This window comes from Molothrus aeneus, chromosome 6 (assembly GCF_037042795.1).
Source record: "Molothrus aeneus isolate 106 chromosome 6, BPBGC_Maene_1.0, whole genome shotgun sequence".
Lineage (NCBI taxonomy): Eukaryota > Metazoa > Chordata > Aves > Passeriformes > Icteridae > Molothrus > Molothrus aeneus.
Genome location: NC_089651.1, coordinates 29984836 through 29997725, shown reverse-complemented (window position 1 = coordinate 29997725; position 12890 = coordinate 29984836).

Below are 12890 nucleotides of genomic sequence, written 5' to 3'. Positions count from 1 at the left end.
GAGGTCACTCTTAATGGATAAACGTTTACCTTTAGAATGAGTAAATAATTTACTAATGCATTATACTGTATATTCCAGAAACAACCTTACTGCCACCCTTACAGTCTTGCTCAGCCTCTACCCAGACATTAGGAATACTTTTTACTCCTGCCTCCTTTGTTCCAATATGGCTGTAAACCCTCAAATCACTAAATCCTCCTGCCTCAGATATCACACACACATTTTCAGCTTGGGTCATCAGTGCTTTATCTCTTATTTTAGACTGTGTTAAGATGATGCAATGTATTAAGCAACTGTTCCCAATCCCTAACTACTTGACACATTCATTTGACAGTAAGAGTGGAAGTGCCCCAGTATCTAAACAATTGCTCTGTTAAAACAAAGAGAATCCACACAGGAATAACTTAGGGCTAAAGACAAAATATGCTGTTCTACTGAAGTCCTTGTAAACATCAAAAAATATATACAGCCCCAGAAAGAGGAGAAGGCTGTAGTTTTTGAAGACCTTTTACTTTCCTACTCAGTAACAGTTTAGACATTTCAGATACTTATACTAAAAGACCCAAAAAACCTAGGCAATAGATGTTCTTAACCAAATTCAGGTATTCATGAACAAAAAGGTCAACTCAGTGTGTGCAGTTCAGCAGCCAGCTATATTATCAAACAATAACAAATGTTTACAAAGCTAGAATAGCTGTTAGCTCAGCTTCATCAGAACAATAAAATCCTTACTTGTAAAAGGAATTTCTCACCAGCTCACAGGCAAACTCACAAGTCCCAAACTGTGACAGATGAAGGAACAGTCTGAGATTTGCAAGAAAGCAACAAAGTCACTCTGCCTCATTGCCCCTACATCTGCATCTCTCTGCAGAGAGGAAAAAGTTTAAGATGTCCCTCCAATTGTATCCACTTGTCAGGATATCTGGTTCATGTTTTGCATGTAAGACTTGAGATTCAAATTACCGTGAGTATACAGAATAGTGTGAGTACACATAACACAACAAACCCCTCTATCCAGCTATACTGGATAGAGTACTCTCATGTTCCGAGTTAAGGAAGATGCATTTTATACCCTTTGGCTATAAACATTAACTGCGAGTTATTTTATATTCAGGTTGCTTTGTTCAGTAATAGAAAGTTTCCCAGACAGCAGGCTGCCTCTTTTCCAATGACTTGTGAACTACTATTCCAGAAGGTAGGTTTCAGTAAAACAAGACAAAGGCATATTCATGTTCAGCACTGAAAACACTCCACAATAGGAAAGAAGACCACTTTCCTGCAAGCAGCACACTTACTGCTTTAGAGAAATAGAGGCCATCCTTTTCCACAGCCCATCCAGCACACTGCTCTGATCTCTAGCCTTAAGTCCTTGCCAGGTATTTAACCAGGTTACCTTTGGTACACTTTTCAACACTGCAGTGTTTCCCTGTAAGGTAGTGCTATCAGTCCTTCTCAAGCTGAAAGAGTGCCCTAAGTCATGGAAGGATCCTACAATACCGTTAACTTTGTTTACAGCTAACACTGTTTTGGACACAAATAATTCAGCTCTCAAATGAAATTCTGTTCTCTTTCATACAAGTGTATTTTTCATATTTTTATGTACCTTTCATACAGGCTTTTGGTCTTTATGAATTAAGTTTAAATCCAAAGAGGATATACAAATGAATGGGATGACAGAAAGCAAAATGAAACTGATGTACCAAACAACTTGTGCCAAAGCAAAAGTAATTTTCCACACAGACCATAACTTCTGGTTGAACTCAAATACCCCTGTTCAGAATAGGGGGTCTAGGATGGGACAGGTGTCCTGAATCATTGCATTTTATTCTTTATTACCACAGACTACTGCATTTTATAATCCTTTTCATAAATGAACTGCCCTTCCCTACAACCATGCTGCAGTTCTCCCACTATTCTTATTATTCTAGAACCTCACGTATCTAATGAGCTGCCTTTTAATTACCAGCATAAACATAACCATAACCAGCTTGTATCTGTTAAGTCTTGTAGATTATTACCCTTCAGTTTAGCTAGGGTTTTTTTTCCTCCCTCATATTTACACCTTGATATATTTACAGATATCAAAAGCTTTACCTTAAGGACCTCAATTTGCAAGGCTAGAGACAAGGGGCTCCTTTAATCTCATAAGAAAAGCTCCCTGCTCTCCCTCTGCACCTGTTCCAGCTTCAGTACACATCATATAAAAGAGCTGGCTCTTCTCACTCCCTTTCATAGCCATGGGTGACCACAACTCCATCTGAAAGGCAGCATGCACCCACAAAAAAGCCTAGTGTAAAGGCATTTAGCACTTTCCCCTCTCATAGGGAAGGTCTCATCTGATTGCCTTTTTTTTTTTTACAACCATGTTGCAGTGGTGGTTGACATTCACAGACAAGCCGACACAACTGGAATAGAGGAATTTCACCGGACTTTTCCTTTGTAAATGGCAGATGTGGGAGAGCAGGAGGGTAATTACAAATGGACTGGAACAGATTATTAAAGCTCAGGTCTATGCCAGATCTCTGAAAGATCAAATTCTCTGTACTACAGGCCATTGCGGTACAACACAATAAGAGGCAAAGGGCAGAAATTGATGCACAGGAACTTTCATCTGAACATAAAGAAGAAGTTTTCTATTGTGCAGGTGACTGAGCACTGGAACAGGTTGCCCAGAGAGGTTGTAGAGACTCCTCACTGGAGATATTCAAGAACCATCTGGATACAATCCTGTGCAATGTGCTCTTGGATGGCCCTGCTTGAATAGGGACATTGGACCAGATGACCTACTGTGGTCCCTCCCAACCTGAACCATTCTGTGATTGAACCATTCTGTGATTGCAAAATTCACCATGCCCATGGTAACCCTATGATTGATTAGTATAACTATAGGTTATATTTTTAATTATAGGCAGTATTTTTAACATTTAAAAGGCACAGTTTGGTTTTGGGTATCTGGAAGAAGTCTTACTGTTTATGCAACTGAGTCTTTTCCTCCTCTACTAATTTTAAAGAGTGCTCTGCCAGATTTTGTGCCCACTTTGTTACTTCTTTGAATGCATGATTTTGTTTTGTGTCATTAGATTAATCCCGTGTCAGTAGCCAATTCTACCAGTAAAATACCTACCATCTAACCACCCCCTCTTCAGCACTGTGTTGTCACATTCTCTCTTGTCATTTGTCTATCTTACCATTCTTTTATTAATCACCATCTCCTCCACTTAAGCTAATAACTTCCCCATGTGTCATCATACCAAATGAGTTCTGAAGACTAGAGATTAAAATTATAAGCTTTTCCCCCTAGCAAAAACCTTACACTTTTTCAGAGAAAGATACTGTATCACAATGTCTAATATTTATCTCTAGAGTACAACTTTATTTACAAAACTTATTCTGCATTTTCATTTACCATTAAAATACATTGTTCCTTCTCCCCTGTTCTTCTGAATGTAAGTAGTTCACCTGTACTCTGTGAGTTCCAATATCAACTTCATTCTGACAGACTGACTTTAAATCACTTCCATTGGATCTGCCATTTCAGATGTCCTTTTTACTAAGTCTTAACCATCTTTTTCTCAGCACATTTTTTGATCCCCCCTCCTCTCCCACATATTAGTCCTCTTCAAATCAGATAAAGAATTTATAAGGATATATTTATATAAAGCTGTCTTTTTTTAACCCTTACACATAAGAAAAAGGTAGGAGCCTGATATTTGCAGAGGCAGTACTCTTATTTTAGGGATTCAGAACATAGGAGATAGCCACTCTATTCAAACAAGCTGAGATTTCAAAATTTCATTCTTAAATGCATACAGCCACTTCTTAAAGAGCAACTTGATTTTCAGTGTTAAGTATCCAACTGATTTTCAGTGTTAACTATCCAACTGTCAGTGACAATAATGGCAGATAGAAAGACCCTAAAACTCTGTGGGGGAAAAATGACCCAACCATCTGCTAAATGCAGTCAAAATTAGAGGTCTCATGCATGTATCTGTAAGTTTTGACCAACATCAGAGACAGTTCTGACCCTAAATACCATATCCAAAATAAATATGATTATATTTACTTGTAATGTCCATATCCAGTTGTAATTCTGATAAAGCTGAAATTTAAATCAAGATGTCATGTGTTTGGGGGTTTTTCTTTGTGTTTTAAGACTACAATCAGCTGATGTTGCAGATGTAGGTGGATCCAGAACTAGAAATCAAAACACTTAGGAGACTTTGTACATTTCCACCTGAAAAGCCAAAATAATCAATCAATGTGAAGACTTTCAGGTGCAGATCCAAATGCAAGTAAAGTGTTTGCAGCTTTGTTCATGCGGTGCAAACAATAAAGACAAGTAAAGCACTATTTCCATGTTCCAGGTGAGACTGCTCAGTTCAGCAACAGATTAACGCAGGCTGTCATAGAGGATTCACAGCACAGCAGGACGGCAGTTCTTAGCACCTGCTCATAAAAAGCACCAGTATCTGAACAACATTCCTGCATATTGGTCTAACTTTCACCTACCATATTACTACAAAAGGAATCACTAGAAAAGTGATAAATGAAAGGGAAGAGAGTTCTTCTCATGTCACTGAATTGGCATCAAGGGGTTCAGCAGTACGGGCAATGGGCAAAACTCAGGGGGAAATCCTCTGCTATTAATCAACACCCTGTCCCCAGCCACCTCATTTTCCACTTCAAACTCGCCTCACCCTTCAGCTTTTTAGCACCGAGGCCATTGGAATTGCTCAGCCACGCAGTCATTTCCCGCTGAGGATCGCGGCCTGAGAAGTGCAGAGCATGGGCGGAGAGGGGCGTGGGGGGAGAAAATAACACAAAAAGCTGTGGAAAGGGCAAGGAAAAGGCTTGTCGCGGGCCTGGGGTGGGAGGGAGCCGGGGGATAATTTCCCCTATATATCCGCGCAGGTGGCTTAGCTAGTAAAAGCGCCTGGAGGCAGGAAGAAGGGCTCCCAGTTGTGCTCTTCTACCTGCAGAGGTCTTGCCCTGCACACCGAGGCGTACCAGGAAGGCAGAAGAGACCGCTGAGCTTACAGACATCTAGTCTTGGACTGCATCTCCCCCTTCGTGTGGCCATTCCTCCCTCCGCTTCTTCCCTGCCTCTTCAGGGCCAAAGTCCCAGACCGAGAGCAAACCTCAGTTAACAGAGATGCCACAACATCAGCCCCAGAATGCTCCCGCCAGTCCCCTTACGGTGACCCTCGAAGAAAGCCAAGCCGGGGGAGGAAGACCGTGCCAGCCAGCCCCGCGCAGACCGGCCCTCCGGAGCCCCCGGCCGCCCTCTCGCCCGCCGGGGGGCTCGGGGCGCGTCCCCGCCGCGCTCACCTTGGCCGGCGCGGAGGTCTCTGCCCGGCGGGGCAGGACGGGCGCAGCCGGCGGCGTCCCGGGGCTCCCCACCCGCGGCGCGGCGGGGCCGGCCCTGGCCGCGGGCGGCTGCGCGGTGCCGGGCGGTAGGCAGGTGCCCGGCACGGCTCCTGTCCCATTCAGCACTTTACTATTCCCTCCCCGGTTTCCTTCGGGCGGGAGAGCCCGGCTCAAATATCAGACACGGCCCTCCCGAGGAGCGCAGGAACTGACATCAGCCGCCCCGGGCTTTTAACCCCTTCCCAGGCTCAGCGGCGAGGCAGGTGGGGCGGGCAGCGCAGGGTGCCTGGAGCCCGGGACTCAACGGCGGCAGCCGCGCTCTGCCCCGGGCGGGGACATCTTCCTCTCCGCCCACCTTGCACCCTCAGGGACTGCCACCGAGTTTCCCGAGATCTCTCTGGCAGTCATGTGCCAGACTTCGGAGGAGCGCCCTTCACTCGTTGTAGGCAACTCCAGGGCATGAAGTGCCACGACAGAGATGAAAACCAAACTAGTGTAGTGGTCTCCTGAGCAGAAGACACCAACCGATACATGTACTGTGGCCATTTCTCACGTAAAATGGCTTAAACAAACAGGTCCAGGGCTTCAAGCGTTCCTAATGATAGCTGCCAGTGCACAAAATATGTTATTCAGACATCAGGCCATCACTTACTGAGCTACTTTTCATGCAGCAATGCCTTATGAATATATGGTGACATACAGGAGTATATTGCCTGTGTTATACCAAAAACTGGTGATATCTTACTGCCTGGGAGGCTGGGCACTGGCCAGTGAGTGAATGCACACACCATGTGCTACTGGCTGCTGTCCTCTGCCCTGGCCACTCCCTGCCACCCCAGGCTAGCCAAGCTTATGCTCTATGCTCTCTCTCTGTGTTGAGCAGGCCAGAGCATGCAAATGGCAGTAAAATGGGACTGGAGACAGATGGGTGTGGTAGGACTAAATGTCCCCAGAGATATGGACCTCAGACCAGTGTGTTTTAAAGCAAAAGACCCTTTGTTCTGGTTCAGGTTTAGCAACTACTTGTTACTTATTCCATTATCAGGCTCATTATTTCCATCAGAAATACTTTAAAAATGTCTATATGAGGCTCCCCTCAGTAGAGATAACAACAGTCGTTCTGATGTGTATCTTTCCAGCGATTTTCCATGGACCTTTCACATGGGCCCTTCACTGACATGACAGTTGGTCTCATCTCGAGAAAATGAGTCTGGCTTGTTGGTGAAGGGCTGCACCAGAATGAGGATATCTTGAGTGGTTATGAGGGATCCATGAAAGCTCTGAAACTACTTTGGCACCTCTTGAGGGTACTCACACAAAACAGGGCAGTCTGAAATAAATAGGCTTCAACAATCTATGAAGGAAGCACACAGAAGAACTGAACAAAATTATCTCCTAGGACACTAAGCAACACAATTCACTAGACATGGTTAAACAAGATCTTAAGAGTTGTTATCTGGCTCATAGATACTGCTTGGTTCAAGATCTGCTGTTTATTAAACATTCATTGTAAACTTCTTCCTCACACTGATAGTGTGCTTTCACTGATGTCTCAGCAGAGAAACATTGGGTACCAAATCACTTACTATGCAAAAATGAAAACACTGATGTGATTAAGTGGTTAAAATATAAAAATATAACTAAAAACATAAGGTCAATATTTGGACACTGGAGTGAATAAAGGCAGACTGAAATCTACACCTCATTATCCAAATAAGTAGTCAGATTTCCAAAGACTCTGAGGACCCTGCAGTTCCCTAAAGATAGTTTCACTTTAGATTTCTCATCTGTTTCCAGTTCCATGGGAATTTGGTTGAATGAAGCTGCTTGTTCCTAGCTAAGAGACAAAGCCTGCATTACAGAGCTGGTTCAGGCAGAGAGCAGGAATTCACTACAAAGGGATGGCTGGAGAGCCAAGTAGAGATAGGCAAAGAACTGAAAAGAAACAGGCATCTGGTGAGGGGCTCTCCCATTTGGACAGGTAAGCAGGGACAGGCAGAGACCAAGCTGACTGTTGGGACAGTATCATCCATAAAGATTTGTCCAGCAATTCCCAGTAGAAGGAGCTCCAGTTGCCTACAGTCTGCATGTTGTGTGTGAGTCTGTATTAATCGTTATGCCCAGTGATCAAGGAATTGTAATAAATAACCAGCACAATTTGTGACTTCCTATAGGTATTTCAGAGGGCAAAATGTAGCTTCATGCTTTACAGAGTCCACTCCTGAACTGAGGCTCGCCAAAGACAAAGTGAGAAAAGGAGCTATTCCCTTCATATTCTTGCTCCTTTCAACTACAGCATGCAAGTAGAATATTTCTTAATCTGAATTTTATAAGCTGTTTTTATTCTTCCCTTAAAGGCACTGGTCAAGTTCTCTCATTTGCACCAGCAAAGCCAAACGGATCATATCACACACTGAAATGTCAATATCTGGCCTTGTGTTTTTCCCAGGCAATGAAGCTTGACTGCCAGGACATTCCTCAGCCACTGAACTTTGTATAAAGTACCTCCCTAAGAATTGCCTCTGCACACCTTGCTTTAACCCCTGGAGGCCCAGAACCACATCAGCACTCACAGAACAATGTTCTGCCATGTAGTTAATGCAATTATTCTTCAAAGATATGCCTCCTTATATCTTCTGTCACTTCTATTCTAGTATTTAACAAAAATATTATTAAAAAAAAAATCATGGTTTTCCTTAAATGATGCAAATAGAAAAACAGTTTATCTTCAGAAGGAGAAGGTTGTAAGAACAACCAGTAGTATCTCATTGTTCCCAAATTATTTCCCGGGGCAGTTGTCTTTAATATGGCTGCTCAAGCACTGTATGTCAGGTCTTTGCAATCTGCAGACAAATCATTCAGCAAAACGTGAAATTTACTGTAAACAGCAAGTACCTTATTGACAAAACAAACTCTCTGGCTGATCCAAGAGAACTAGCTCGGCACTGTGAGACTACACTGTTAGACTATCCTTATCACAACACAAGCACAGACTTCTTTGTTCAGAGCACCATATCCAAGATACCTAAATAGAAGGACAAAGAGATAAATGAGAGTGAGGGGTCAGAAGATGAGAGCAGAATGAACTCTTTGTCTTGGTAAGCAAAGTTGTCATAGCTCTGCAGGTGGGAGAGAGCACTGTGTTCCAGACACAGTGCTGCTGAAAACTTACCAAATGGGCAAGGACACCAGCCAGACCAAAAGTTCACGTGTCAGAGCCCCACTGAAGGCTCAATCCTGTGTAGGAAAAAAAGTTGCACAAAAAAAACCCCAGTACCTTGAAACACCTGTTTGAGGTATTTGTCGCTCTCCACAAGCAGCTCGGACTTCATATTGTAGTTCTCTAAATTCCACCTGTGTTAGAAGCTTAAAAATGTTGAAAATGGCCTTTGTGTCTAGTTCTCTTTCTCTCGGGTTTGCATGTGCTGATAGACACAACACAGAGCTGCAACCCCTGCCTTTCTTCTCTTCTAATCAGCAATGACAAGTTCATGCAGCATTAAAATAAGAGACTGGCAGCTGTGGATCACCTTGCTGCATAAATCAGTTGCTCGTGGGAGGACCCAGTGGGAGGGCCAGGAAACCATTGCCCTTCAGTACTCTGTCAGCTGGTTTTGATCATGTTGTGGTCATCCTGTCACACTTCACACACAGACACTCATGTGTATTATTCCAGCCAGAACTTGAGCAAGAACATATGTTTTATATATACTGTCTTGACTGGCGCAGAGCAAAACAATCGAGAATTCCCATTTTCCCTGGGGACTCATCCCAGGGCCAACTCTAGTGTTATTTTCAGTATTGATAGTTCTTGCCCTGTTTCATCTCTGGGTTTTTCCAGTTTCAGCTTCTAAGTACCAGATTTCACTATGTCTTTTTCCAATACATTAAGAAGTCTTTAACTATCATTAAAATAGCCTGTGATAAAAAACTTAACTTTCTTCTCTATAAAAATACACACAGATGTAACATCCCTCACAGTAATTAATATTTTTAATGCTTGTATTCCCATAGGTTTATCTAGATCATAAATCAGACAACTGGATCTTAAAAAGCCAGTTTGGGATTGTTATGAGCATGCTCATGTGTGCCTGTTCAACTCCTGTTTCAGAACAGGGAAGAAAGGAGGATGGCATGTGGGAGTCTTCAAGCTGCAGAGAAGGAAAACAGTCTTTACAAGTGTATTTGTTTTGTGTGGTCTTCTTGTGTCTGGCATTGGCTGGTATGCAGCCCCAAAGGTTCCCACATACCACAGCACACTTTGAATCTGTTTCTGAGTCCACAGGCTACAGCAGTGCAAGTGGTGCTGCACATGATGCAAGTCACAGGTAAACTGTGTCAATCCAGATGCTGCATAGAAAGAGGGTGGTGGAGCTATGACAAAGTGCTGGAAGGAATCAGGAAGAGCCCTGGAAAGTTGGACCTGCTGCTCTGGCAGCCCCAGTTCTGTAAGAGAGGGCCACATCTGCTGCTGCAAGGGACAGTCCATATCCCTTAGAACTTCCTTGAATAGCAGGAACAGGTCTTTCTTCCCAGGGGGAGGGAAGCTCAGGCAAAGTAGTCAACAACCTACAGTAGTTTTCCTTCCCGAGGTATCCTGTGAAATGCCAGGAAAATACCTATTTACAGAGCTGTCTCTGGAAGCACAATGCAAAAAGCTGTACTGGAGAAAGAGATCTAAATAACGTGGGGAGCAGGGTGCCAATTCATTTATAGATTACTGGTTTGAATTCAAACCAAGTAAAAGAAATAACCACTGGTCAGCTGTCCTCTGACAAGCAGCAGCAGCAGTGGCAGCTGTATGGACAAACTGGTCATCTCAGCCCCATTTTTAAACATCATCTGTCTGAGGGGCATGTTTATTAGGGGAGTGCTGAGGAGGCAATAGTTTGTGCTGCAGGTAGCCAGAAGAGCTCCATGGAACATAGACCCCTATTACTACTGTTGTTCATTACAGTTCTGCACCCAGCCATCACTAAAAATAGCTTCTCAGCATAAAAACTCAGACCACAAGAGATCATGGGGAGAGAACCCAAGTCTGATCCTTGCCAGATTTGTGAAAAGAGTTGCTGGATTGGAGAAATTTGGGTAGGCTAGGAGAAGGTGTTGTCCTTGTCCATAGCAGAGCTGGGGGAAAATACTATTTCCAGACATGTTACATCAATACTTCTAGTAAAAACCAAAGTAGGTCCCAGCTTGCCCTCTGTTTGGGTGCTCATCTAAGAACTTTGGAATGGGCACTTGGGGCAGCTGTGTGGTAAGAGGCAGGGGAAGCTGCACAAGACAGTCTCTGATGGAGAATCCCTGCCCTTCCACAACCAGTGGAGGTCTGTACCGCCTGGTGGGGGAGAGAAGACACTAGAGATGGGGCTAGTCTGTGGGAAGGGTTTTGGCTGCCTTCCCAGCATTGCACTGAAGTTATGCCTACAGCTGCCAGATGTCAGCATAGGGTGTGGAGAAGAACATGGTTCCCTGCCATAGGACTCCTACTTGCAGAGCTTTTGTTGCTGAAACCAGCGTGCAGGCTGTCCTTCCTAAGAGTGCAGGAGGGTTAGCTGGAGAGGTTTTTGGCTCTGTTCCTGGTCTCACACCAGAGCCAGGCACACAGTTTCCAGACATTTGTGATCTTTGCTCTGGGATCTTTCAGACTTGTCAAGGCATTGTGTAAAGGGAGGAATTATTTCACATCCACAAGGAGGGTGGAAATGTTGAGAGCTCCCACAGAGATCCCTCTGCCTGCTTCTCTCAGGAGGGGTCATCCCTGGGTGAGCAGTGTTGGAGAGAGCACCATCTCTACACAGATGAGATCCTCAGACAGCACACTCTCAGAACAGTGGTTGTTGAGCTTCCCTGGCATGATTGTTTCTGGCAGTTTCCATGGTGATCCAAAAAACCAGCATAGATCTCTTTGGGAAGGCAAATAATAGAACATGATAGTGCATCTGCACTTTTGTACTGTCAGCTGAGTTGTAGGGTCAGTCCTGGGACTTGCCCCACTCCCTTCCTGAGCTGGCAAGGAAAGCATTTCTGTACCCTTCGCCAAAGGGCTCAAAGCAGTAGCTCCCACTTATAGATGTTACAAGCTGCCATAAGAAGGTTCAAATGGTATTGCAAATTGTTTTTTGCGGACAACACTGGCAAGTGATGTCAGGCAGCCCAAACAGTGTCTGATAGTACTTTGACTGCTTGGGATTAGTGGGAAGCACTGATGAGGAGCTCAGGATGTATCACAGCATGGTCCAGCATGCAAGAACATACAAAGGTATGACATACCTGTAAATTTCAGGAGAAAACCTGCACCCTGTCCTCTCTCCTGCTATGTTTGAAAGCACATGGACAAAATCTCAAACTTTTATCCTTGGTCATAGATGAAAACTATTCATGGGCAAGGAACAAACCCAATCTTACCACCACAGTACCTTGCCACCAAGACTTCACCCTCTGCTCTCAAGATCTGACCCTACCCTCTTATTCATTACAGAAGCAACAAGTATTGCTGAGCACCCTCTTCCCCATGCAGTTTGGAGGTGCCTGCCTGATACCCACCTACTCCTTTGCATGCAGCAACAATTGCCAAACAGCACAGCTGCCAGGATGAAATGACATGGGGGAATGGGTTGAAGGGTATTTTTCTGATCTGCATAATTTTTGTGATTCAGCTTAAGATTCCAGAAAATTCTGGAGGGGAGGGGTAAAAATTATAAAGGATAATATGGCTTTCAAACACAGCCAACATGCATCTTAAAAAGGAAACCTAATTTTGAGTGCCTCCACCTCTGGGCAAAATGTTCTTGGCTTGGTTTCAAAGGTGCTGGGAAATTCAAGGGTTGGGTTTCTCTGAAAACCAGCCCCAGGGTTGGTTGCACCACCCTGCAACAGGGTGACCTGGAAAAGGTGCCAGTTTTGAAAATGTTATCTTAATTTAACTTTTTTTTTCATTTTGTAATTTCCTATCAATGCGCTCTCCCTGGGAGGCTCAAAGATTGATCTAGAACTTGTCTTTCATTCTATGCACTGCCTGAAGCAGGAATCCTTGTAAGAGAAATGGCACCTTAGCTGTAGGTTTAGATGGTGCTTGGCTTTCATTGCACTGACTGCTGCAATGTAAGAGACTCCCACCCCTTTCCTCATGCTGTGCTCCCTTGCCCAGAGTCCTGTGGGTCCACAAGGGAGCTTCTGAAGCCAAGGTCACTGCCCAGCCTCTCCCTCTGTCTGTGATTGCCTCCCCTGCTCTGGGGCAGCCCTGTAACCTCAGTCTCAGTGTAGAGGTGTAACCTCAGTCCTGGTGTAGAGGTGTTCTGTGTCTCCTTGCACTCTCAGAAGCCCATGCCAGGATGCAGCACGAGACACACAGCCAATTAAAACAATTCCAGCAGCTACAACACAAAACTGAGTTAGGGCCTTCTGCAAAGGATGTAATGAGTAATTTTTACTTATTTGTTTAATTAGTGTTAATTGCACACAGTAGGAGGTCAGAACTCTGCCTGCAAATGCTCAGTTGGCTGTGAAGTGTGAGTTCTAGA